The sequence below is a fragment of the Carassius auratus genome, unplaced genomic scaffold (assembly GCF_003368295.1).
Source record: "Carassius auratus strain Wakin unplaced genomic scaffold, ASM336829v1 scaf_tig00011294, whole genome shotgun sequence".
NCBI lineage: Eukaryota > Metazoa > Chordata > Actinopteri > Cypriniformes > Cyprinidae > Carassius > Carassius auratus.
In genome coordinates this window covers 755624-780881 of record NW_020524189.1, presented here as the reverse complement: position 1 = coordinate 780881, position 25258 = coordinate 755624, and the positions used below count along the sequence as shown (strand labels likewise).

General features: G+C 37.7%; 1 protein-coding gene across 1 annotated transcript in view; it reads right to left on the bottom strand.

The window, feature by feature from the left end:
• LOC113073063 (FERM domain-containing protein 4A-like) overlaps positions 1-25258 on the bottom strand; it is a 127433-nt gene that overhangs the window by 80828 nt on the left and 21347 nt on the right. The window lies entirely within an intron of this gene.

The window sequence follows — 25258 nt, the reverse complement described above, 5'->3', positions numbered from 1 at the left end:
CGCAGGACATCACTGAGACAAGAACAGACTGTCCGGCTCACTTCACATGGGGACAAAACTTCATTACTGAGGATGACCAGCCATCTATGTGTGTGTGGAACAGTGTGTCCGCCTCTTCCTGGCGGCAGTGGACCCACAGTAGACCCCATTGTGCACCGGGACCCATGAGGAAGAGGAGGACCTGCAGAGGGTGTCTGTGTCTAATGCCCGTCTCATTCACACGAGCCTTCTGATCAATGCAGCTTTGTGTTGCTCATTAAAGAAGGGCCAAGAATGTCTCTGTGATGCCCTGGCCACAAAACATGTGCCGAGTCTTCAACTTATGTAACGGTCGAGAGTTTACTGCTGTTTATGTCTCATGCAATGTGATTAGACTTCTTAATACTAGATGCCGTCAGTATGACAGTCCAAACAGTTGATAAAAACATCATAATAATCCATAAATAGTAATCCACTTCTTGTAATAAACAAATCCATCATTAAGAGGTTTTTAACTTCAAACCAATGCCCTTTCATCTAAAATATGAGACTTCTATACATAATATAGCTTCACCAAGTAAGGTTGCCTTGTCTGAATCAGGAGAGAAACATGCACAGATCAAGCACCATTTAAAAGCAAAAACAGTCCAAAACTGTTTTGTAGAAAGCTATTGCTGGATTTTGATGTGAGAGGACAGGAGGCAGTGTTGTTTTGGCCAGAAGCGTTGATTTAAAGTTAAAATTATGGATTTGTTTCCTAAAAACATGCCGCTTTTCACTTCTCAAGTTGTTAATTGATGAACTGGCGTGGTGTGGATGTTTTTATCATTCTGACCTCATTTATTCACTGCAGAGCATCCACTGGATCCATTTCTCCAAATCAGTTCTGATTGAAACAAACTCATCTACATCTTGGATGGGCTCAGGGTGAGTTCATTTTCAGCAAATTTTCTTTTTGGGTGAACTATTCCTTTTATGTGTGTGCGGCAAGCCAGAAAGATGAGAGAAAGACACACAGTAATTATAAATAGCAGGATGTGACTCCATTTGAGTCACACTTTAAAGTTTAGCCAGAGAAAGCACTCATGCTTGCAGATGCTAACAGCTGTTGGCTATTCAAACAGGCCTAATCCTGAGAGCATTTGCACACACACACACACACACACACACCGAGTTATTCTAGCTCACCTTGTGCAAATGCAAAGTTACAACACTCCCCGACGCTGAGGTAGCCATATGCTGAATCAATGATCAAACACAAAATATGCATTCATGCATGCTTCACGGTCTCAGAATTTCATTTAAACAATCTTCTGTGTAATGCAAAATGATCAGAGGTCTTAGCATTTTTAAAAAGCTTCTTTTTATAGACATAAACACCACAGAAACACGTTTTCCCATGGAATGGAAATGTATTTTCTTTGATTTTAACAGCACAGAAGCATGTTTAGATCTTCTTATGTTTACACACTACTTATATTTGCATAGTCAAGCACTGATTATATAAAATCACAACGGCATTCAGTAAAACGATCCTTTTCAATATATAAAGTCTGGAAGATAATATATAATAGTGATCAGAACTATTGTGTTCCATTAGAAAACTTTGCATTTGCTCACAAACCCACTTAAATATAGTTATTCCTTCTTCTTTATATTAGTTCCATCACAAAAGTTTGCAATCGAATGCAAAGTTTCTTGGCGGAGGTGAATTTTATTGGAAAATCGTAAAACACTAAAATATACTTTTTCTGCCCATATAATTTGTTTTACCCTCCTCACCATGTCCCATAAATCATAGACATAATCAAATATGTGCATTTTTCTACTCTACCTGTAAAATGCCTTCTTACCATAAATGGGAAAATGGTGTTTAACTTTAGTTTTTGGTCCAGTAAGACACTCCTCTTCACTGACACATGAATTATTTTGTTCTGCACTGGGACTGACTCAAAGTTCCTGCTGTTCATGTTCAATATCAAGTCAAGTCCCCTTTATTTATATAGCACTTTAAACAAAACAGATCGTGTCAAAGCAACTGAACAACATTAATTAGGAAAGCAGTGTCAACGGCAATGTCACAGCAAACGTCCTCACCAGAGCACATTTTTTGATTAAGCACAGTCATCTGTCAGATATCGAAAAGCACGCTGACCTTATTTTGACTCCCCACATCAATTCAATAGCAAATAAACTTTGCAACCTTGTCTTATTTATGGCTCAGAAACAAAATCTCTCTTTAGTGCACATGCAAATATGGCCAGCAGCCACTCTCACACGCTATCGAAGGCTTAACACACACACATGAGAGGAGAAAGATTTAGGTGATCCATTTTAGTCCTGACCTAAAGCCTCTTCCAGCTTTCCTTAAGTGACAAACATCACTTCCTTAATCTACTATGGTACACTGCTGTTTTCAACCTATGCAACCGAATATTAGTCTTTAGGGACTTTATAAGGGGGTTTATTCAAATCCTTAAGTCTAAGTATTAATAATAGCAATGCTTACCTTAGTACATGCAAGCCAGACTCAAACCTGTAATACGCACTAAGAAGCTGCTTTGAAGCTGTTTCAAATCAGAAATCATTGTTCATCAAAGAGAGATCATGGAGAACACTATCAGCCTGACATTTACACACAACCACATGCTCGTCCACTGACATCAGGAGTAAAGAGGGCCAAAAACATGCTCTCACATCAGTTCTGTTTGACTAATTCTCTCCATCTGTTTAGTGTCTGTCCTGCACTGGTTAGGTGGGGCATTATTTACACTGGCACATATGCAGACAGTTTACACATTTTGCCAACAGAGATCTCAGTGTTTGCACTGACATCAACTTAAAGGGAAACTAAGCCAGAATGGAATTAAAATTAATTTCTTCTTCTTTTTTTCAAATGTATTTTGTCTCAGTCTTTAAGCTGGTTTTGCATTCATACTTAAAGTGATTACTTTAACACCATTTATACTAAAAGTTGAGACCATGCATTACAGATTTAGCTCCTTCTCTCTCCCTCTCTGCCTGCTTGTCTTGTAAACAGGATTAAACACTAGTGTGTCCACTTTAACTTCTTAAATGGTCTTCAGGTCAAGAGTCTAAATCACAAGACCACAAAGTGGTTTTCATCTCAGTGGCTCTTGACTTCTCCATTCACCAGACTACAAGCAGTTTAGGCATCAGTACAGGTTTTATCAGTTTGAGATACTGTTATTAAACTAACATCATTTTAAAATATGCCATGCAAAAATATCACTGAAATCAAGCATTCTGGGGTACTGGATGCAATGCATTTTTGGCACAATTAAATCTCACCTGTGATGTCACTTAACAAACCACAGATTGTGAGTGTGACTTCTTCACTGTACTGTGTATATGTGCATGTTTTTGTGACATATCAGGACACAACTCTGTATAATGACATGGGTATGACACAGGTATTACAAGGAGAGGGGGACTTATGAGGACATAACCCATGTCCCCATTTTTCAAAACGCTTATAAATCATACAGAATGAGTTTTTTTTGAGAAAGTAAAAATGCAAAAAGTTTCCTGAGGGTTAGGGTTACGGGTAGGGTTGGTGTAGGGCCAAAGAATATACAGTTTCTACAGTATAAAAACGATTACGCCTAAGGGTTGTCCCCACTTTTCACAAAAACAAACGTGTGTGTGTGTGTGTGTGTGTGTGTGTGTGTGTAACAAAGGGCTCTCTGTATTCTCTGAGTGTCTCTCTGAGTATCAAGGTGACCTGGACTGCAGGAGTGTGGATTGATATCTTTACACTCTTTCAGTCTTCTGTCTTTCTAAATTTCATTCCATCCATACTTTTTTCAATATATTTTTTCCTTTACTCTCTAACTTTAAGTCATCACTGTGTCTACTACCCACAATGCTCTACATTTCCACCTGAGTCAGGGTTGGCTCTCTGTCCTATAGCTTCCCTCTCTCAAACACACACACGCACGCACGCACGCACACACACACACACACACACAGTTTCAAACATCATCGGTGGCTACCTATATTTGTGAATCTTTCTGATAAAGAGGCAGTACAGTGAGTCACAAGTTAGCATTTTCTTTCAGATTTGTAAATTTTCTAAATTTCAAATGCAAAATGAAATGTAAAGACATTTAAATTAATTTAGAATCACAAGTCTTCTGCACATCATTTATACTTCAGATGTCACACATAATATTACAGCAAATCATGGCAGGATACTGCATAAAACATATAAAAAATCTGATTCAATTTAAAGTGAATTCTGACCCATCATCAAAGTCCAATGGTAATTTGATAATTCAAGTAATAAGAAACAGTGCAATGTAAAGTATCTAGAGATATTTCTTCACAGAAATAGCACGCTTGACTACACGCGCAAGAGAGATGGAGTGTGAGAGTGTGTGTGTGTGCACTTATCTGATCTTTAACTCTCTCATCTAAGTGACATTTTGAATCACATAAACCAATTTCATGCATGAGATGCACCAAATATCCATGTTCATAATCATCCAAAGTCTGTGTGTGTGTGTGTAAATTGTTCCTCCAGCCATACAGCCGCTGTAAGAGATCCAAACAAAACACTGACAATTAAATATTTAATCACGATCACCTAAAATTTCATTCTGTCACCAAGAGGACGCAAATGTTCTGCATAATAACAATAACAACAGCAACAACAATTATAATTCATGTACTCATAAACACTCAATGATTATTTAATGAAGAGAGGTTTCTCAAAAACTATGTAAACTGAATGACAAAAACAGATAGATAGATAGATAGATAGATAGATAGATAGATAGATAGATAGATAGATAGATAGATAGATAGATAGATAGATAGATAGATAGATAGATAGATCTTATCTTATGAACGATAACACCCATTAACTAAAGATATTTCCTCAAATGCTTGTGTATTAAAGAGAAAATACATTAGTGCCTTGTAATGTTCCCATCAGCAATATATGAGCAATTTACAGATTAGTGACTATTGAGAGTTTTGGCTGGTCTCTGTTCATGTTACATTTTGAATGGAATTAAAAAAAAAGCCATAATCTTATAAGATATGCATTGTGCTCCATGTGTACTTAGATTTTATACTACAGTATTTATGGCAGTGTTTCTGCTGAATCTACAGCACCATGTGAAATAAATCATATTTTACCCATGCTGTAAATATTTATAGTCTGAATTTATAGTGATGAGACAAAAAGACAGAGTACTGCTGAATCATTTACTGAATCAATTGGCTGATTTAACATTTGAATCACTTACTAAACTGCAAGATATCATTATTTATATCTGACTGAAATCAAATCTGATGTCACTCAAAATCACTCATCTTGTGTACTTAAAATTTTTATTATTTTTTTTAAATAATACATCACATTAAAACATTAAGCTTCGTATTCAAAAGTTTCTGGTCTGTAATAGTTTTTTATTTTTTAAGTATCTTATGCTTACCAAGGCTATATTCATTTGCTCAAAATAACATATTATGAAATATTAATACAATTTAAATTGACTTCTTTCGATTGTATTTTAAAATGGACTTAATTCTTGTGATGGAAATTCTTCTAACTTTCAATGCTTAATATACTTAATATTTTATAATGTTTCAAATTTTTGTGGAAACCATGAAATATTTTCATCATTTATATGAATATAAAGTTTTTTTGAAATAGAAATATTTTGTAACATTATAAATGTCTTTACTTTATTCAATGTCTCTTTGATGAATAAAAGTATTTAAAAAAATCTAATTGAGCCCAAACTTTTGAAACAGAAAGTTGTGACCGCATTCAAAAGCATCATTAACATAACCTTCATTATAAACCACAAACTCAAATCCAAACATGCTTGTCTCCTCCCACAACAACTCATCATTGTTTCTCAGCACCCTTTTCTTTCTCCATTTGTCCTTCTCTCTCATTTTTTATGAGCGGGTTACGGTGTGTATGTGTGTTACGGGTGATGATGTTCATTACTATCCATCTTCACTTCCTGTGTTGAGCTGTCTTAATGGGGAAAATGCTAACATTTTATGCCTTAAGCCTTGTGAAAGCATGGTGAATTTACTCTGGGGTTTAAGCAATGTCCTGCTGCAAAGTTGCTTCGTTGGCAAAATAAATAAATTTCTGCTGAACTTTTGTCATTTATCATGTCCGGATACCTCCATTATTTAAAATAAAGTCTTGTACATCTATATTAATGTCTGTCTTTTGAGATGGACAGTGGAGTCATATAGAAACCTTTTTGTGTCAGAGAGTATAAAATACAGAGAGAGAGAGAGAGAGAGAGAGAGAGAGAGATTTAAAACCAGCCATGAAAATGTCAGCCAGCGTTCATATTACCATATTTTTATTTAAATGACTCTCACTCTGTAGATCAGTGGGGTGTCCCATTTGAAAATGATACCTTCAGGGAGCTGCCAATCAAATCACCAGATGATCCATATCAGGGTGATGCACACCCTTCCCGCCGGTGGATACACACATGCACACCTTATAGAGTAATGAGCAATGAGCAAGACCCATGATGAGATGTGCGAATGAGCTGGGGAAGGAGGAGGGTCTATTACACACACCACATCTACATCACCTATAATAAAGCATAACCTAAATCCTTCAAAACACAGACCTCTCTTTCTCCCTACAGAATGACAGGAATTTAACTGAATTAATACAATTCTTAAAATTCTTTGCAACACAAAACGTAAAGGGATAGTTCTCCCAAAACTGAAAATTCTGTCATTTAATCACCTTAATGTTATTCCTGACCTCTACGACTTCCATTGTACGGGCAAAAACAGTTGAAACTTTCTCATAAATTCCATTAATGAAAGAAAGTCATACAGGTCTTTAAATGACATAAATTATTACTGTTTTTTGGTTGGGGGGGGGGGCAGTCTGTCACTTTAAGAGCATTATATTAATAATGTACATGATTGTACCACAGTCATGCTGAGAAAAAAATTACTTGTTATAAATTGAGGTTGCGCTCCCCAACTCAGGATCAACGAAACCAAGATTTAATTAACAAAATTACAACATCAATGGAACAAGGCTATATCATTTATTAGGAGATATGAAGAATTATATATTGTATTATATGTATTACATATATAAAAAAAATCTATATAGGCATAAAAAACTAAAATGACAAAAACAACAAAATAACTGAAACTAAAACTAAAATGAAAATGGAAAATAAAAAACTGACTGAAACATTTAGTTTACAGTATAAAACTTTATTTGCTCACTTTAATCAATATTCTGTAACAGTAAAGCTTTTAATATTTTTTCAACATTAAAATAATACATTAAAAATGTGTTAAATAGTATTGTCAAATACTAATCTTAAATGAAAAAAATAATACAATGAAATTAATAAAATAAAATAAAATTTTGTCCAAACAATGAAAGACGATGAACTAAACTGACAATGAACTAAATATGTGCGAGCAAAAGGGATTGTGGTAGCTGGAACAGTGCCTGTGTAATTATTAATCATTGTGCATCACCCCAACACATGCTACACCCTGACAGATGCACAGGGACAGAGGGCATCTATTACACACACACACACACACACACACACTTATCCTTTTAGCCTCTTTGTTTAGTAGGTGTACCCCCACCTCCCGAACAGACACACACATAGACGACCGATGTGATTTATGAGAGTGTGTCTGGACTGGACCTTGTATAAAACTCATCTTTAATGGTTAATGAATAAAACAAAAGTCATTGTCAGAGAGACATGGCCCTAACCTCTCCTGCTCTCTCTCTCTCTCTCTCTCTCTCTCTCTCTCTCTCTCACACACACACACACACACAGAGGTTTCATCAACATAACCACCATTGCATCATCTTCATCTCTCTTCTCTGCACATTAAGTGAACTTTCAGTGGAGCTAAGCCTCAGGAGGGTCATCTGTCGCCTGACCTCTGACCCTGACCCTGACCAGCAGGCTGTTACGTTGCTCATCAGATTGGATGGATGTGTGTATTTACATGGACAGTACTTTCACATAATTTATATATAGCTGGAAATTTGAAGTCAACTTTGAGTTAACTGCATTCTTTTTTACAGTATTCTATGTAGTGAAATCTAGTTATGCAGTCATCATGCAGATAATACGGTAATGCCATTCCAAATATTCCAAGTGCATTCTTCTCACGGCGCCCTCTCCTGGCCACTCATACAACCACACTGAATCTAGGTCATATTAACAACTAGCACTCAGTGATAGTAACAGTTTTATAGAGCGAAAATCAGTCACTACACCCTTCAGAGCTCATTCGTCTATTTATAAAATGTGTTCTGCCTCTTCTGAGGAGATGCCGGGAGAAATCTGACATTGTGCCTGTGTCCCAGAGTCATCCAGCTGTGCCCTGCGGCATGTGTGTGCGTGTAAAGACAGACTCAGGGCAGCAAACTGTTAACGTTACAAGATTAGCATCCACTCCTCCCAGAGAAATGTACATTTATAGGAAGAATATAGGATTCTTTTATTTTAGTTTTTAATCTAGATAAATGAATTTGTCTTTGATTTTGTCCTCATATCCCCTTGTCTCAGTGCAGGTACAGCAGACTTTGATCACACATGACAGAACACACCTGCCCCGTTACGTCCTAGATCAGGAGCAGAGGATTATGGGCTTAAAAGTGCTTTAAAGACAGGGGCTGTGTCCTTCTGCTCTCAGACGTGTCTGATGTCCAGGGCATGATTTAACCATCACAAATGAAGGCTCGTTGACATCTCAATTGATCTTTCAGAAATCATTCTAATCATTGATATCATATGGTGAATTGGTGCTCAAGTAAAAAAAAAAAATTATAAATTGTAATAAATGATTAAAAAAAAATCAGAATTTTCTGATACATACAGTATAAATTTAAAAGAACAGGTTTAATTTAAATATTAATCTTTTGTCAAATAAATGTTCTTTCTTTCTTTCTTAATTTACTTATTTACTACTTACATTTAATGCATCCTTTTTTTGGCTAGTTTTATCTTCTGCCAGGCTAAAATTGTATATCCAATTGCTAAAAAAAGAGCAATTACACACATCTCCTTTTCCTCTGGGATGAAGGACCTACTGGCTCAAGAAATTCAGATTTTGGACGGTTTGATCTGATGTTATTCGATTTTCAAATATATTCATAATGATGTGGAAATAGACTGTCTGAAATCCCTGCTTGTCCTTCTCCCGTGGATCTGATTATAAATGAAAGTCAAATGTAAAACCATCTTTTTATGAGAACTAGGCCAGTGCAGAAGATAAGTGGCCCTCACGGGGGGCTTGATTTGGACTTCTGAAGTCTTGCTGAAAAGTGCAAAGGAAACATCTTGAAATCATGTCTATGTTTGTGTTGCTTTGGTCCTTAACATAGTCAGATGAATTCACGAGGAACAAAGTGGAATTGCTCAGAAGGAAACAAGGGCACACACACACACACACACACACACACACACACACACACACATGGGGCAAACAACAAGATATGCACTTGATTACTCATTTAGTCTAAAGCTTTTGGGAGGCATTCTGAGAGCCTGAATGTAGGTCGGTCTCATTAAACTGAATTACAGGAGCATCTCTTTTTGACTGTTGTGTTAATACAGGAAGACAAAAGCACAGATCCAGATGTGAAAACTACAGTGGCCAGCCTGGCCCAGTTCTGCAGGTCCTTCATAAACCACTACTCTCTAGAAGATGCCTGGGAGCCAGAAACAACAGATCACATGTAGGACAGGAGCTGCGCTCAATGCGGGACATCTAGAGACCACAATATTAGACTGACTGGGCCCAACAAACAGCCACCCACAAATGCCTTAGCAATCACTCACAATGCCTTAGTAACCACCTAGCAGCCACTCAGAAAGTCTCATTAAAGGCATAGATGTATTTATGTAACAAAAAAAGAGCGAGAGACTTTGAGGGACAAAGAGAGAGAGAGAGAATAATGGTCTCGGGCCCCTAAGACCCTGCGTGCCTATTACAAATAAGGTAACATATGATTTAACACACACACACACACACACACACAGGAAGGCAGATTACATTTAGCATTTGAGTGAGATCCGCTAGACAAAGCAAATGTGTATGTCAGTGCCTTTGTTTATTAAAACTATTTATTGTAAATGTCAGTGGATTTTATTTATAAATTAGCATGACCTTCCTTGTCTTCAAAAATGTGCAACATAGATTTAGAGGTAAAGATTAGATCTAAGACAAGGATTGATAAATGGGTTAAAGGCCAATTCTCAAAATAACTATCCTAAAATAAGATTTTGAATTGAAACACAGCATTTATAGCTTGAGGGTGAAAATGTGTCTGTCTCAGTATTTAACATGCACATATGAAAAAGAGAGCAAGAGGGAAAGCGTTGCTCTGTCCTATAGGTAAATGTTTCAATTACTCATCTCTCCAGTCGAGCAGAACACCATGAACGTGGAACAGTCACGGGTGTGTTGTGATGATATTAAAATCACTTTCTCACACAAACACAGGAGAGAGAGATCCACTAAACTGAATTTAAATGATAATACGCTATTAAATACACATTAACAGGGAAGCAACATGAGAACCTTCTGTCACTAGTCATTTCACAGCACATTATAGTCATATTACTGTTCGGTTTTGGAAAATGTGTTTTTCTAAACTAGAAGAGATGGAAATGTTATGGGGTTTGAATTGAAAAACTGTCTTTTGACAGCATGTAACTACTTAGCAACCACTCAGAACACCTTAGCAACCATATATCAACGCATTTGAAACCTTGGATGCACTGATAATAAAATTCTGGTTGATACATATTTTCATATTTTGGCCAATAGCAGATATGTAGAAATACCTTGAATGCACTGATAAAAAAATGCTTGCCAGTACAGATGAGCTGATATGTATTTTCATATTATAGTCAATAACAGATCAATATAATTATTTATGCTAAAAAATAAAACATCTGGCAAACACTGATAATAAAATTCAGGCCGATAAAGACGACAATTTATAATTGTGGCAGCTGCCAAATTTAGACAATGCAAAACCTAGTTGTGTGTGTTGCAAATGAAATGTCAAGTCAATGTGAGCTACATTCAGGGCTGTGACATCATCAAACCGCCGGTCCCTCACTGTAGACTCGGCCCCTTCCATTCATGAATCAAAGCACTTCACACTAATCAGCAAGATGAAGACACACTGGAGCGCAGAGGAGGGTGAGTGTGAGTGTGAGTGTGAGCAGGAGACTGTGTGACACAGTCAGCTTTCCTGAAGATGAATGAGCCGTATTACTGAGGGCCTGACTCTGCCCCAATCCTGCAGCCCTAATCAAGGCACGGGGAAAACTACATTGAAATAAGTTGTGTGTGTGTGTGTGTGGGTGCTGATAAGCAGTCTGAATGATGAAACGGTTCTTCTAACGGCCATCTCTCACTGTGACACATCCCCCGTGATGTTAAAATATCCACATATTAGATTATTCCAACAGGAACATTATGAATTAAAACTTGATGTTGATGTCACGGAGATCACATACAGGCATGTTGCGTGTTGAATGTATGAGCACCTTAAATCATCACCCCGCTGAGTGAAACTGCAGATCAGACGATGATGGCATCCCATCAGCCTGCCTGCTGTTTCTATGACAACTGCCGGACTCACAGGGCTACAGTGAGAGAGGTTGGTAAAGTGCTGCAGGTCTGACTGATGCTGATGAGGTAGATCATAAGAATCCTAATGGGACAGTGGGAAGAGCCGCCAGCTGGCCTGTTACTGCACAGCCAGTTCCTACTGTACAATCAAAGCACACACACACTCTGAACTCCCGCTGGCCCTATATCCTTTCTTGAGATTTTGGTAGGTACCACGGACATGTGGGGTAAATTGCTCTGATTCCATGCATCAATCAGGACCCCAGCCTGGCAGCCCCGGGGACTGTCCGAATCTTTGCCTGATCATTATTCAGAAGCTTCATGTAATAACCCTAATAAGGAAGGGAAGAGAAGGGAAAGGGAAGGAAGGAGATAAGGAACCAAAGGGGAAAAAACAAAGGTAAATGATGGAAAAGTAAAAAGAAAAGGGAAGGCAAAGAATTTAAAGAAAAAAGGCAGGCAACAGAAAAGACAAAAAAAGTAGAGAAGTAAGGGGAATCAAAAGGAAGTGGAGTTGTAAAAGAAAGGAAGGGAAAGGAAGGAAATGTCAAATGAAAAGAAAAATGTAAGCAAAAGGAAAAAAGAAAAACAAAGGAAAGGTTAAAAAAAGAGTAGGAAAGAAAACTAAACTTAAGTAAAATAAATGGAAAGGAACAGAAAGAAGGGAAAGAAAAGGGAAATAAAAAGAGAAAGCAAAGGATAAGAAACCGAAGGGGGAAACAAAAAGGCAAAAGTAAAAACCCAGGAAAAGGACTAGAAAGTGAAAGCAAATGAAATGTAACGGAGAAAGGGAAGAAAAAAGGAAAATAATAGCTTGATGAATTATGAATGTCAGTGAGTCTCATTAGCATAAGGACAAAGGCGTTTCTACAGGGAGGGTCTGACAGAAGGGTCACGGCCTCTGTGTGTCTGTCCTCTCCTCGTCCTCTGTCCACACACACACACACACACACACACACACCGCTTCACAGTCTCACTGCCTGAAGCATTCACTTAAAACAGGCTGCAACAGTCTGGCCACTGACCCTACTCTAAATAAGACAACATTCTAATCATACTTTTCACACACATACTTTTATACTTTTTACTTGTAGGACAAAGATTTACCATGGCAACTTATTTTGGTCAAAATAATACCATATTATATAGAACAAAATAATACCATGCTACATGCTACCACTGTTAACCACAGTATATTTAAATGGGATCTCTTTCAGACAATGCAAGACATTTTAAGGATCTTCATATTTAATTTTATGATGTATGATAAGACAATATCACAAATGCAATAACAATAACTACAGTAACTATGGTATTTTGGTAAAAAGCATGGTTATCACAGTAAAATTATAATGGATAAAAGTATGCAATGAATAAGAACATGTAAAGAGTGAAGTATTTCAATGCAGTTAGAAACCAAATATCAAACCTAATAATTAAGCTAGAGCTCTTTTCAAAGCTAACTTTTGCTCACATCCAGAATCCTTTTAATGGAGCCAATACTGAGATCATTGCAAGTCCATGTAAATGCAACCGAATAAAATCTCAGTTAAATTAAGTGATCATGATCAAAACTGGCGCAATTTCACCCAGATAATCACTTCCTCATTAACTGTCTGTAGACTAGCTGCTCTCTCACCCCCATCACTACGACCGGTCAGATCCCCGCTTCATTAGTGCAGCAATAACAGCTGGGAGATGGAGTTGACAAACCCGCTTCCAACATGGACACCACCTGTCTGTTACGCTCCAATAGTTTGCTCTTTTACAGGGAACCGACAGAGAGATGGAGCTAGTTTTTGTTATTTGGTTGAGTAATTCAATCAGCTGTTTCCTAACTCGTGTTCAGGTTTTGACCATTGCTCTCTTCTTTGACCTGGAATATCATACCAGCTGTTTTACTGTTAATTAACAAAAATGGGAAGGATACTGCAATAGAGATGGAAAGACTGCCAGTGGGGGAGATAGAGGTTTGGGCCAAAGAAACTCCAGTCTATCTCTGTGTCTCCATAGTTTTTGCTTTGGAGGTCTCTGTCTTAATAGATCCATCTGTTAGTTTGAGCATGGACAGCTGTAATACTGCTTACCACAATGACACCACAAACACAGACCAACAATCAAATGTATAATGACACACAAACACACACACAAAATATTTTGAACTGTAGTCAACATGAATGTTCCATTGTAGTTGATTAACATTATAGGAATACTGTAGTTCATGCAAAAATGTAAATTCTGAATCAGAATCACATTTATCGCAGAAAGGCACACATACAGTATATATATATATATATATATATATATATATATATATATATATATATATATATACACACACAAACATATAAATGGAGAGAAAAAAAGCGATATTCAATGTGCATGATGTGTAAAAAGGCTGTGAAAAGTCTGTCATCATTCACTCAATCTCATATATACAGTATATACAAACTTACATATAAAAGGAGAGAAAAAAGTGTCATTCAATGTGCATGGTGTATGTAAACAGGCTGTGAAATGTCTGTCTTCATTCACTCACCCTCATGTTTATATCTTCATTGGAAAACCAAATGAGATGTTTGACTGAATGTCAGAGCTGTTTTATTCCATATAATGAAAGTTTGGGTCACTTATAACATGCATTTGGGAATGTAACATACAACAATAATCTTTAAAAACTTTCTACAGAGGCATTTATGCCTTTTTTAGCAATAGTAATCACTTTACAATTATTATTATTATTATTATTATTATTATATAATCTGTTTTATAGAAAATGTGCAAAATGTGCAAAAAGGGGGGGGGGGCATTTAATGTATGCATTTTAATTTGCAATTACATTTTTTTCTTCCAAATTGTGCAGACGTGAAAAAAAGAAAAAGAAAAAGAAAAGAAAAAAGAAACATTGATTGACAGATTTATTTACACAAAAGAAAGTAAGTAACACAGGTTTAGGTAAATAAATGATGACAGAACAAGCATTTTTGGTGTGAACTATACCTTTAACAGGTTGATTTTAAAGTTTTTGAATTCATTAATAGATACAATAGAACATAGGAATCTACAAATGACTGAGGAAATTCAGTATACTGTGCACATCTTTAACACCCATTCCTCAACTAAAGTCTAATTACACACACAGAGACACAAAATCACACACACACACACACACACACACACACACACACACACACACACACACACACACACACACACACACACACGCACACACACACACACACACACACACACACACACACACACACACACACATCCTCGGTTTCCTTCAATAGCTTCTGACATGTAATCCAAGATAACATCTGCTCATTGATCTACTCTGAGTCTAATGGAACTGATAGAAATCACCTTGTCTATACTCCTACACGTCATTTAGAACTTAAGACACTGTTTGTGTGTGTGTGTGTGTGTGTGTGTGTGTGTGTAGGTCAGCACATAGAAATCCTTTAGAGGAGTTTTTGATCTACTGGCCTACATACATACATTAAGGAGCCTGACAAACCTAATCTAACACACATGAACAACAAGAAATGAGGAAAAGCAAGAAACTTTGCTCATGTTAAGAGTCAAACATACTTAGCCTCATTTAATGACATATTATAAGTCGTAGTCCAAAGTCAGATTTCACAAAACTGTCACAAAGATGTGAATCTTATATGAAGCTGTATTCGCATCCCATTTTGCCTTCATTATGTGAAACTTATGGGTGAAACAGAATATTCAAAACAGAAAATGTAAAGCACACTAAACACTAAATTGATTGAAAGTCAATGTGTTTTTTTGAATTAGTTTTTTTTTTATTAAATGCCAGAAATAAGCTCAAGATAATTTCACATTCTACAATTAAATACATCAGTAATACCCCACTCTTCACCCCACTGTTCTTGCACTTGTGCTCTTGCAATCTAACTCAAACTTTCCAAACTGCACATTTTAAATAAAGACTGAAATAGCAGAAGCTTGATGGTCATGTGACCAGTTTGCTAGCATTTTACTTTTGCCTATTCTAGTTCGAGATTCATAAAAGTTGTGAAGATAAACAAAATGCTTAAGAATCAATAGCTCACTAGGGTTTCATGTGTGGCAAACACTGATGCTGATCAAATACAATACACTTTCGAACAGTGTGTTTCTATAACTCTTAAGAGAGTCTACAAAACCCCTGCAGACTTAGATTGAGGAATAACGTATTGCATTTCTGCTGTCTGCTCCTAATAGACAAGACTGCTGACATCTCTTTATCTCCCTTTCTCTCCATCTCTGTTTTTCATGCATGGCTAAACTTGACTCATTGATAATTGCTGCCTCAGCACCACAATACAGTGGTGGATTTACACACACACACACACACACACACACACACACACACACACACACACACACACACACACACATAATGAAGACCAGTCAACAGTATCACTTAGTAAATGAATGTATGCTAATTAAATTAAATTATCCTAAAGCCACACAGTTTGAAATGGTTTATATTAGAAAGTAGAACAAACATCCTGCTGTGCTGGCAATCTGTTGGCCTCATGTAAACACACACACACACACACACACACCCACGCACGAACACAGACCATGAGCTGATAGACTGAAACCAAAAACCAAACAGTATCAGGAGAGACCAACGGCAGCCCACTTGTCCTGTGTGATGAGTGGGAATAAGTTAATGCATTTCAGTAAATTATGATTTGAGCATGTGACATCAGAAGAGTTCTGAAATAAAGAGGATTATGCACATTTTCTTGCAACATTTGCGACATTGAACAGGTGAACTCTAGAAAAATCAAGCTTACTTTCTTCCATTTCATTTCAATTCAGATCATGGCGGTGTCATTAAAGCGAAAACAGTACAAACTAAAAACAACAAATGAAATTCTGAAATGCATATTGCATAGTATTTCTACACTGAATATACGAACTACTTTAAAAAAAAAAAAAAAAAAAAAGAAAAAAAATTATATATATATATATATATATATATATATATATATACATATATATACATACATTTTTTTACTTAATATAAAATATTACTTTAAAAAAAAAATATATAATTAATTGTGTAAAACATTTTTAAAACACTTTTGCATTGTTACAAAAAATCTATATCAGGTGAATGCTGCTCTTTTTAACTTTGTATTCATCAAAGAGTCCTGAATTATTTTATTTTAATCACAGTTTCCACAAAAAAATTATAAATATTTCAACATTTATAATAATAAAAAAATGTTACTTGAGCAGCAAATCAGCATATTCGAATTTCTGAAGGATTATGTGACACCAAAGACTGGAGTAATGATAAAATAAATAAATAGCTTAAATAGCTAAATGCAAAATAGAAACTTTTAAGTGATATCAGACTTCTTTGATCTCACTGTGAAAAATAAAATCAATATTTTATACTATTGTATTGCAGTATCTATATGCCAAAAAATGATCTCATCATAACCTTCTTCAAATCTCATCACAACCAATTCTCTCTCTCTCTCTCTCTCTCTCTCTCTCTCTCTCTCTCTCTCTCTCTCTCACACACACACACACGCACACACACATGCATATTTATTAAGGCATTAAAGTTTGAGGTGCTACACTGTTGCCATCTGGAAGGCTTGTGTGGATGCATCACCTGTATGATTATGATTTCTATAAACTCACTCCCACACACACCACTGCTTGATCCGCCTGCCGCACTAGTATGTGCTCACACACTATTCTGAAACCACACATTTAGGGAGCTGGATGGAGTACGCCTGAAAAATCAAAAGAGCGAGAGATGAGATGAGATGTCACAGGTTGACACTTTCTATAAACGCGGATCACTGGACTCAAATGAAAATATTTATGAATTCAATATGACTGTTTATACTTTTGCATCTGCAGACAATGATCGATTGACATTGTTTCAACTCAATCTCTCTTTTACTTCTCTCTCTGCATTTGTATTCAGCATCAAGCGCACAAATACACACACACGTTTAAGTCCATCCTACTGTAGACTTCACCTCAACTTGCTGTTTGTGAATTATACCTCTAAATTTGGCATCCACCACCACACTAGCTCTCAATTCGACCGAAAACACTAGGATGAATGTAAGAAGCCACCCACATTTCACTAAAACAACTAAATAAATCCCCAAAAATCATAAAATAAAGCCACCACAGCCTTTCAATCTGGTCATCTCACACTCTCAGACTTTATATGCTGTCTCCAGGCAGAACGGGACATTATAAACCCACGTTTTTACCGGCACTCTCTCTCCCTCCTCTAATTCTATAACATTTTTCCTGTATCCCCCGGCAACCAGAGCACTTACCCGTGTGCGCATGGGAGAAAGCAGCCCTTCCATGTCTTCTGTTCATTCGTCAGAATACCCACAATCCATTCACTTGACCATCATCGCTCTGGTAACGTATCCAAACCAGTCCACGCTCACCGAGCCATGAGCGCAGCTCTGGGCGCACACCCGTGGATGCTCACACACACACACACTCAACGTCAGAGCATCCCCCTCCCCTGCAAGAAAGCCTCTGTGTGTGTGTGTGTGTTCATAGACCGTTGGAGTTCGTACTTGAGAAAACGTTGCTGCACTGTGTGTGCATGTGTGTGTAATAAACATCCACTAGCATCATCAACCTCTATAAAAACACAGCATTTCTCTTTCCACCTGATTTCAAAATCACTGCTGCTCAGTTGAGGAAAGGATATTTGGACTCTTGTGTGAAATGAGCATTTCTCTGTTCCAATGCCAAGTAAACTGCCTAACAAGGCAAATAATTAAAAATAATGAAAACCTAATAAAAATATTTATAAATAGCATCTGTATGCATAGATATATTTTATACAGTTGTAACGGGGCTGTTCTAGGTGGGGATTGAACCCGGGTCTGTTTGGGCTAACTCCCCACTAAATGAATCCAAGAGCAGGGATGATCAAATGGCCAGGAGTCGTGGGTCTTCAACAAGACAAAACCTTACTAATAAAAGGTGCAACAAAACAAGAGAAGCTGTGCTTCCAAAAAAACAGTACAAAGAAAAATAGACACAAGGGTCCAAAGACTTAAACTTTGACAGACTTAGCTTGCAACAGGTAACATAGGCTCCAGACTGAAAAATAAGCATGGCACACACTTAAATAGGGCAAGACACAGGTGTGAGGCATCAGGCATAATGAGTGGTAGGGTTCAGCAGGAGTCTGGTGAGGGTTGCCACCTGCCGACCAGGAGGAAAATAGCAGTCCTGTTAAGGATTCCTTACAACAGTATTATAAAAGTACTATCATATAATAAATATTAAACAATAAAACACTTATACACAATAAACACACATAACATTTAAAATACGGTTCATAAACCAGTATAACAATTAGGGGTGTAATGATATACCAATGCAATGGTTCGGTTCATATCACGGTTTTGGAGCCTCGGTTCAGTTCTGTCCGGTTCTGTTTGCTGTGGGGGTAGGGTTCATCGCATGGCACCTGCAATGCTAAATAACACTAGATTAATTTCTTTAAAAAAAACTGTTGCTTTGTAAAGTGTCACCAAAAAAATCTATTGCCTCAAAGAAATTTGAATAAATAAACTCAAATAATGAGTAAAATCACTGAATAGCATTACTTAGGCTACATACAAAAATGCATGTGCCATGGATAAATAAAATAGAATAGCCCAACGATAAAAAAAGATTTTAATCAGTGTTCCTGTAGCTCAACTGGTAGAGCACTGCGCTAGCAAGCAAGCAAGCAAGCGCAAGGTTGTGGGTTTGATACCCCGGGAACACATGATATGTAAAAATTGATAGCCTGAATGCACTGTAAGTTGCTTTGGATAAAAGCGTCTGCTAAATGCATTAATTCAATTTAATCAAACATGAAATAACTAAATCTGACACTCAAGAGTCACGAGCTGTTTGAGAGGCAGTTGTGTGTGCTTCGGCTGAAGTCTCTCAGAGAGTCCATGAGTACCTAACTATAATAGTGTTCTCATTATAATGTTGTGTATATGACAGTCCCAGTCATAGTTATTAATATTCTACATTGTTGTTTGTGCTGCATGCTGATAAGATAATCACCATAGTAGGTCTACAATAAACCGCTTTTCTGCAACTCAAATGAATCTTATGAGATTAATATATACACATGAAATACATAGAAACAGAATACTGCAATTTACAGTTCCACAAAACGCTGTGAGTGGCTGCACAAGTGAACTTGACTGTGTTAGTCATGTGGATAACTCTGTGGACACATTCTTTCCATAACAACATGCTGAAACAAGGCATTATTTACAGTCGTGTTCTCATTATAATTTTTTTATGTAACCTATATTGTCACAGCGCGTGTGGAGACATGAGGTGAGGACTCAAGTTGCAGGAAGAAAAGGTTATTTAATAAAATGAAACCAAACAACAAAAACTACACAGAGGATAAAAACAGGCAGGCCAGGGACAACTATATAGGCAGACATAATACACATAACGAGCATCCTTGAAGACAAACAGATCAGCACAGGACTGCAGACACAAGGAGAATAAATAGGCAGACAAGGTGGAGACAGGTGGAACCAATTAAAACAAGATGGGCGGGGTCAGACAATAGACAGCAGAGGACATGGTACCAACAAACACAAGCCATGTGCTCACAAAAACAAAGTGTCGTCTAGTGGCCAGCCAGGGCACACCAGCTAAAGACTATGACAGAATCCCCCTGCTAGGGAGTGTATTCCAGACGCTTCACAGTCCGAAGCACAAAACAAGAGTCCAGGAGGGTGATGGAGAGAAGGCAGAACAGGGGGAGGGATGGTGGGCCAGGCGCGTGGAGTGGAGGAGGGCCTAGAGACTGTGGCAGAGTAAGTGGTGTGGCGGCAAAACAGGACACCAGGGCAGAGCCGAAGACCACCACAGCCGAACAGCTGGGCTCAAAGATCCCCACAGTAGGGCAGAAGACCACCACAGGCTCGAAGATGGGCTCAAAGACCCCCACAGTGGAGGAGAAGACCACCATATGCAAGCAGGCAGGCTTGAGGACCACCTCAGTGGTGCTGATGGTGCAGGAGTGGACTCTTGATTGGACTTTGAAGGCCCCAGGACCAGACAGGGGCTCTGGAGTGGGCTCTGAAGGCTCATGGATTGGAGGGTGTTCATGAGTGGACTCTGAAGCCATGTGGACTGGAGTGAGCTCTGGAGTGAACTCAGATTTGAGTGGGCTCCGTAGCAGGCTCGGAGATCTCCCTGACTGAAGCGGGCTCTGGAGCAGAATCTGAGGACTCGTGGACTGGAGAAGACTCTAGAGTGGATCCTGAAGGCTTCTGGATTGGAGCGGATTGATGAGGGGACTCTGTGGGCTCCTACTCTGGCTGAGAGCAATGGTGGATCTGCCAACCTGGATGCCAGCCTCAAAAGCCTTGGTCCCACCAATTGAAGAGGATCTGGACTGGCAGCCATCTTGTGAATAGGCTCAGGAACTGACTGTCTCTCCCTGTGGGCTAGAAAGTCCACAAATGCCCCAAAAGACAGGTGCTCCATGTCAAACCTACTCCAAATTCAGCACAGGACTGCAGACACAAGGAGAATAAATAGGCAGAAATATGAGGAGGGTAACGGAGACAGCTGGAGCCAACTGAAACGATGAGGTAACAAGATGGGCGGGGTCAGACAAATGACAGGAGAGCACATGACACCAACAAACACACAACAAGCCATGTGCTCACAAAAACACAGTGTCCTCTGGTGGACAGCCAGGGCACACCAGCTAAAGACTGTGAAACTATATGACAGATTAGTTCTGCACGTTGCCCTTATTGGTAAACTTTATTAATCAAAGAATCCTGAAAAAATATCAGTTTCCAAAATATATTAAGCAGCGCAACTATTTCCAGCACTGATAATAAACCAACATAATAAAATGATTTCTGAAAGATCATGTGAGTCTTGTGGGTTTCATATGTGGAACATTATTTGCTATTTACACAGACAGCTTCAAATCAGTCACAAGGTTCCATTCAACTTAGTTTGCTCACTATATAGGGCAATAAGTCAACTCACTAGGTTTTTAGCACAGAGCTTCTGTCTTTCATTAACACAATCATTCTCACATCCTAACACACACACACATGCACTCACACACACTCACTCGATTCCTCTCATCTCCTGTCCCTTGAGCCTCAGCCCCGATTCTAATATCTGAGAGATTTCCTTGCTGTCACAAGTCTGATCTCTCAGAATAAATTATAATATTAACAGGAACGTTTGTAGCTTTACTAATAAATACATCTCTCTCTGCTACACATTTGGGACTTTTACTCCACTTCCCTTCACTTCATTCAAAAGTCACAAGCGCATTAATGAGTTACAACAGCAATTTCTTTATTCCTTTGCAGTATTCTCACACACACACACGACTTTATAGCTTTTTAAGATTCATGCATCATAGTCACCATAGCAACTGTCTCCACCTTGCATATACACTTCGAATTTCCACTTCCTCTCTAGGATTCACTAAAACAACTCACAACATGCAATGATTTCCACTCTACAATGAACAGTAAAATGCCACTTGTTTTCTATCTGATGGTTCTGCAACTGGAGTTTTATCTATCATGTGTTGTTTTCTGTCAATTCAGAGGCTTTTCTCCACCATGACCTTTCAAAAGCCAATGCAGAAATCAATGAACTCTCCAGAGATCAAACTATTCTCTGTTCTTCACCAGCCAAAGCACCTGTCATCACTCTTTATACATGACTGAACCGACCAGAGCAGCATTTATATATCTGTGACTATACACTGTGCATTTACAGTTTATAAAACAGTTAAATAAATCATGAGTACACGGTAAAGGCAAAATTGAGTTTCTTTCATTAGCCAAAACCAGACTGCTTATCCATTATAACAAACTCAGTAAACAAAGGAAATCTATTTGTTGTTTACTGAGCCAAATTTCTGAGCCAATCAATTTGAACACAAATTCACTACAGTACATAGCATTTTGAACACCTAGGTTTTTTGTGGTGTCAACATTGAATGGCAAACTCATCGATCCTCATGCTGACAGGAAGTGTTAAACTTCTTAAGGTACATCCCACTGGCAGCAAAACACACTCACATGCTCCACACATACTGTACATCAGGAGAAAATAAGAAAATTCTGACCATAAATATTTCTTACCAGCCATATTTTTATATTAAAGAAATACAATTATATATGCACACACACACACACACACACACATATATATAATTAAATAGTTATTTTTAAAATATAGAAGAATATGAAAGTAATGATCATTTCAATTATCACAATTTTTCAAAGACAAAGAATATAAGAAGATTAATAAAATAAGCATATAAGAATAAGAATAAAAGTTTTTTCCTTTTATTTTTACATACATATTTCGTTACTTTTTTTACTCATATAGAAGTAAATGGCCTGTGTGTGTGTGTGTGTGTGTATGCATGTTACTAACAAAGTTAAATGGCTTCTGTAAATAAGTTTTATTCACTTGCCAAAACCAATTTTTATTTGAGTTTGGCAAGAGTTCATTTTGGACCCTGCATAGAGGCAAAGCAGTCCATGCAGCCCCTCAGTGATTTGCTTAAAACACACAGAGAACCATATGATCCCACAAAAGATATAGCACTACATCATCAGTGGTTGACATGGCAATAGAGCCCTGAACATTGTGTCTCTGGGGAAATATTAACTCTGATATCCAGACAGATCTAGGCTGAGGAACAAAAAGATTATTATCTGCTGGATGCTTTTATTAGGCATAGAAAATAATCACCCATTTAAAATAATCACATTTAGTAGCTTTGCAGCCTGAAATTAAATTGGACAGTTTTTATTTTATCCAGCTGTGTATACTCAGTGCAACTTATAACATCCAAGTGAAAGATAGAACACCAATATGTCCGAAAAAAAAAAATCCCAACCCTTGTGTAAGTATTTTGTTGAACCACCTTTTAGTGCTTTCCGTTCAGTTGTGGATGCAGTCTTCAAGTCATTCCACGGATTTTCAATGGGGTTTAAGTCTTGGCTCTGACTTGGGCCACACAAGACATGCTTTTCCTCCTTCAACCCCTCTGTGGTCAGTTTTGCTGTGTACTTTGGGTCATTGTCATTTTGGAAGGTAAACCTTTTTCACACTGACAACTTTCTGGCAGAGGGCAGCAGATCTTCCTCAATAATTTGACAGTATTTTGCCCCATCCATTTTTCCTTCTATCCTGACAACTGCTCCAGTCCCTGCTGCACAGAAACACCCCTATAACAGGATATTTCCACCTCCATGCTTTACTGGAGGAATGCTGTTATTTTGATGGGTAGCTGTATTGGATTTCCAACAGACATATCGTTTGGTGTTCAGGCCAAATAATTTCATCTGCCTCAGAATCTGCAAGGTGTGATTTGGCAAAGCTCAGTCAGACTGCAAGTGGCCTTTTTTGAGAAGTGGCTTTTTTCTTGCAACCCTCCCATACAAGCCACATTTGTGGAGAATGTGATATTGTGGTCACATGCACACAATGACCTCTTTGTCATAAAGTCCCACAATTGCTTCTTGGCCTCCTCTCTGACCAGTTTCCTCCTGGCTCTTTCATTCAGTCTGGAGCGACGTCCTGATGCAGGGATGGTCTTTGTTGTACCAAATATCTTCCACTTCTTAATAATAGACTTCCCTGTTCTTCTAGGCATTGATACATACTTTGAAATGGATACAAAAACATCTCCACAACTTTATACTGGAGATCTTTTGACAGTGCCTTGTCACCCACAGTTGATTGTTTGCTTCAGTTGCAAGACCAAGGACAATAATGCTCCAGGAAAGCTGTTCTCATGCTGAGCTAATCAAAATGTGCACGGCGGATCACAGTTGAAAGTCAAATGGCTTGTTGTGCCATGGAGAAGGTGATTAGCTACACCTGATTGAGTTTACAAGTCATTTTTAGGAGGGGGAGTGATCCTTTTTCCAACTCAGTGATCCTGTTTTTTCATTTTTTCTGACATTTTGGTGTTATATCTTTTACTAGAGTAAACACAGCTGAGTAAAAGAAAAATGGTGTCCGTCTTCATTTCAGGCTGCAAAGCAACAAAATGTGATCATTTTAAAAGGGGGTGGGGTGATTATTTTCTATATCCACTGTACATATCGTTAGGATCTTCACCCCTGAAAACAAGAGAGACACATGCTTCACAGTAGGAGAGCTCTGGACTAATGTCTGTAATCATCAATTAGTCGCCATTAACATAACAAGCTAAAATTAACCAATTAAGAATTAATCAGGCCAATAACTTTAAAAGGCATTTCCATCTCGACTGAAGGTCACAATAGGAATTAGACTTCTTTATTAATTCATTGTGGATGTTTGTAGGATTGGAGAAAGCTTAATTAATTAGCTCCCGCTGAGAGAGTATTCCTACAAAATCAGGGGATTTTTATTACGAACACTTTGAAAAGCAGAAAAAAAAGATGTTTTCATACCAGCGGTACTTCATTTTAATTATATACAATTAAAGATTTAATATTTTGAACTACTTTTTTTTTAAATTATTTTAGTAATTAATTTTTTTGTGCTTTGTCATTTTATTGCTTTT